General features: G+C 53.1%; 1 pseudogene; it reads right to left on the reverse strand.

The window, feature by feature from the left end:
• Positions 1-395: 395 nt before the first annotated feature.
• LOC106738259 (DLA class II histocompatibility antigen, DR-1 beta chain-like) lies at positions 396-4,023 on the reverse strand (annotated as a pseudogene).
• Between the last annotated feature and the right edge of the window lie 363 nt (positions 4,024-4,386).

The raw sequence follows: 4,386 nt of genomic DNA on the forward strand, positions 1-4,386 counted from the left end.
TTTACCCAGGGCAAACCCTGGTTTGTGGCAGCAGACAAGCAGCAGGATGGAAGCAGAAACACCCCTTGATACCTCAGCCTCATGAGGTCCCACAGTAGGGTACACCCAGGTGCCTCCAACCCCTTGGGACTGGCACCTCTGAATCAAGGATCACTGCCTTGAAGCAGAGGAGAGGAAATGTCCTCAGTCAAGGCAGTGGCAGCTCTTCTTACCCATGGTCCCTGCTCTGCCCTGCCCCTCAGATGAGGGAGGGACAGTGGGATCCATCCCCAGCCCCAGGAGATGTAGAGCCCGGAGACCCCTGCCAGACTCCAGGGCAGCTGCTGCTGTATGCTGGGAGGGAGGGGAGCCTACAGCCAGGCCCACAGGTCTAGCATTTTGCCCCAGATAAACCCTCAATCCACCACCCCATCCATGCCCCACTCACCTTTGCTGTTCCTCAGTTAAACAAGGAGTCCCAGTGCCGGGAAGATTAGCCCCAGCACGAAGCCCCCGACCCCCATCAGCATCTTGTTCCTGGCTGAATTTGACTGTGCCTCTGTGGGGTGACAAAAGTAGCCCACAGGTGAAGGGCTCAGTCTGGGCTTCCACCCCCTGCTCACACCTCTGCCCACTGTGGGAAAGGGCTCTGACCATGGACAGCCCTTGTGGGGCTGCACAAATGAAGACCTGTCCGCTCCAAGATCTCAGGGGCTGCCCCAGGCTCCCAGTTCCTTACCCCAGAGCACGGTGACAGGGTCCGGCAGGCTGCTGTGCTCCACCTGGCAGGTGTAGACATCTCCGCTCCGGGGGGTCATTTCCAGCATCACCAGGATCTGGAAGGTCCAGTCTCCGTTCTGCATCAGCTCCGTGGACACCACTCCGGCCGTCTGCTCCTGCCCGTTCTTCAACCACTTGACCTTGATCCCACCAGGGTAAAACACCATCACAGAGCAAATCAGTGTGTCTGGGTGGACCTGGGCCACTGACTTTGCTGGCGAGACTTTCACCTTGGGCTTCACTGAGATGGAACAAAATTCAGGGAATGAGCTGGGAACAAAGAATCATACCTCCCCCAGGGAAACTTTTTTCTCCGCACACCCAGCCGTGCTCAGTTTCTCTCATCCCTTGACTTCATTTAAATCTTGATTTTGGCACCACTCATCCCTGTAGACAGAGGGAGCACATAGGTGCTGTGGATGGAGAGGAAGGGTGTACACTGGGGAATCCTAACCACTCTGTGCACAAAGGGACCAAAGTGGAGCACAGGGCAGGAGGCGTTTAGTCACTGGGACCAGATTACAACTGGTGCCTATAGGAAAGGCAGGACCCAATGTCCCAGTCTCCCCTGAGTCCTATCTGCAGTACCCTCCACAGTCCAGTGAGCAGGCTGCCTGGTGGGAGTTTGTCCATCTCTAGGCTGTTGGTCTCCCTGCTATCATCTTCCTCAGCAGCAGGGATTTCTCTCTTTAGCAGGTCCCTCCCAGCCCATTACTGTCTGCACAACCTGATCTCTATGCAACTACCTTATCTTGTGCCCACTCCAAATGCCCCCAAGAGAGGAGATGGTTAGAAGATGGGCTTCCCCCAGGCCTACATGGCCTGGTGCACCCAGCTGGTCATGCAGGGCACCAGAATAGTCAAAACCATCTGCACTACAAGGTCTTGGACACCTGAACCCGTGGTTGGAGCAGGAATGGGAGAAGGGAAGTGGAGGCCCCTAATTCCTCATGCTGAGCCTGTACAAACTCCCATTAGAGAGCCCATGGGCTGATGAGGGGGCTCTTGGGGAAGGAGGGCACTGCAGGAAGAGGCTTAGGCCTTGGCAGCCAAGGACTTTGGGGAAGGGGCTGTGGGTTTTGTGCTCCGTGACCCTTATAAGGAGGGGACTTCAGGCACCCCACCATGCCATCCCCCCAGTGGGATGCTTATCCACAACAGATATGAAAAACAGGAGCTTCTCCTACAGGTACATCCCAGTCCCACACCCTGCAGGGCAGAACATGGCCCTTTGCAGGGACAGAGCCCCTGGCCAGGCCCAGCCCCACAATTGTTCAGCTGCTGTCCAGGAATCATCACCACAGGGGGCTCAGCAGAGCATTAGGTTCCTCAGGACCCTGCGCTAGACCCAGAGGTTGGGCAGCCCCAGCCAAGTGGACCAGTCAGCATCAGGGCTGAGCAGTGTCATCCGTGTCCAGGCAGAGTCAGGCTCAGCAGGGCTCCACCACCCACTTCTCCCTCCTGCAGCAGAGTCAGTGCCTGGGGACAGGCTGCAGGAGAACCCAAGCTTTTTTCCTGTCCCCTTGGAGGCCTGGCTGGTGGCTGAATTGACATGGATCTGGAGGCAGCCCAGGGTGCAGCCCTCCCCAGAGCTCAGAGCCCAGCCAAGAGCCTAGGACACATTGATAGATCTGTACATAAGGGTGGTGTGGATCTGCAGCTGTCCGCCAGCTCAAGGGGTCTGGGAGAGAGCTACACATTGCAGAGTCTCCAGCCTAGTTGCCACCAGTAACTGTGATTGCAGGCTGCTCAGGGGACTGAACCAGCTGAGGGAGATAAGCAGGGGCTGCAGAAAATCAAATGGCTCCCAGGGAGGGGAAGCCAGAGGGAGACTTCCCAAAGGGACCAGAGGGAGCAACTTCCTGGGGAAGAAGCCTGGGAGCAGAGTTGGGCCCCTGGGGAAAGGAACTAGAAGAAGAAGGTGATGACTTGGAGACTCTTGCTAAGCTGGGGCCTACTCACAAAAGTTAAAATACAAAATATTGATGCTATCTGCATAGTGCAAGTGGATGTGAGTTCATGGCTAGGTCATCTGAGAAGAAATGAAGAAGTATCCCTTCCCGCTTATCTTACTACATTCGTCATGATTTCAAGCAAGCTCCTAGTTGTCTGGTATGCAACCATGTGAAATGTATATCCTGGATTAATTAGTATGGTAAATATTTCTCTTCCAATTAACTCATTGTATGTACAGGAAGAGTCATTCTCTATTTGTGATAGATGCTTCCTCCTGATTTACTTCTGTTTTGGCTCGTGGTTCTCTTGATTTTCCAAGGACACTCTCCAAAACCTTGTGATTTCTCCTGGTTGTTAATCAGTTTTTTGATATGTTCCAAACTTAATAGAAATGGATAACCTCCTGTCACTGAGGAAGGTAATTCATTCAAATTGGAGCCTCCTGATAACCAATAATGAGTAGTTTGATTATCAGGATTGTCCTGTCAAATACTGCTCGGGACTCTCTCTTGATTTACACAACTACTGACTTTTTCATCTGACTTTGAAATAAAGCCTTTCTGTCACTCATCCAACAAGGTGCTGTGGCAGTCCCTTATGCTAGTCTGGAATCCTTGGGTTTTATTTGCAAACAGAGGGACAGACAGAGTACAAGGGATTGGGGACAGATAGACTCCTAGAGGGAAGGACCTGGAGGGGGGAGATAGACCTGGCAGAACAAGGTTAGGTTCCTGAGAGCTGGAAGACAGAAGCAATAAGCTGAGAATGGAGCTGCAGAGCCATGAGAAGGGCTGCGTGCCAGCCGAGCAGCAGTGAGTCCAAGGCTTCTTCTTGGGGGCTGGAAAGATTCATTACCATAAGTTACCACTTAAAGGGACTGGGTGGATGGCTGATGTGGCGTATGGACTGGGTTATGTTTAAGGATTCCTTGGGGGGTAAGTCTGTCCAGGAAACAAAGGTCTGAGTTGAAGTTAAAGATTGGGCTTACAGAGCTCCAAACCTACCACAGGATGTCTCGGGGTGGATGGTGAATTTAGTTCAGGGAAAAGGTTTGAGTCTAGCCCCAGAGGCAGAACCATGCAGCTTTCTCTCACTCCCAGAGATGAGCCCTGTCCCACAGGGAACCACCCCAGAGCGGGAAGCCCCAGTGTTGATGGTCCCACTTCTGGGGGCAACTGCAGAGAATTGCCAGCACTTGCAGGGTGGGCACCAGTTGTCTCCTTAGGCTTAGCGATACCCAGTGCTCCCATATTACTTCCTTTGTGACACTCTCTGGGGAGTCCTCACACCTTCAGAGGAGTTCCTCATCCCCAAACCCCTCTCCGCTGCCTCCTGTCTGACCACTGAGATGTGTATCCCAGGGATAAACCATCACACACCACGAGTAACACATCCAACACAACATCTTTACTTCTTGCTGTCAATTCCTTCATAAAAAGAAACGCTCAGTGACAGTTCTACCTGGGTACCTTTGATACTGCTGGTGCCATTAGTGTTGAGCCAGGTAAGTTATTTCAACCTGCCACCATTTACAGTGGTGAACCGGACTGAGGCTGTAGGGGAGGAGGAGACCTTAGGGGGGAACACCACCATGTTGTGCAGAGGCCCCAGTGCCAGGAAGGGCACACCTGAACACACACACAGTCTCACAAGCACCCGTGTCATGAGTTT

The sequence above is a fragment of the Alligator mississippiensis genome, chromosome 11, assembly GCF_030867095.1.
Source record: "Alligator mississippiensis isolate rAllMis1 chromosome 11, rAllMis1, whole genome shotgun sequence".
Classification (NCBI taxonomy): Eukaryota; Metazoa; Chordata; order Crocodylia; family Alligatoridae; genus Alligator; species Alligator mississippiensis.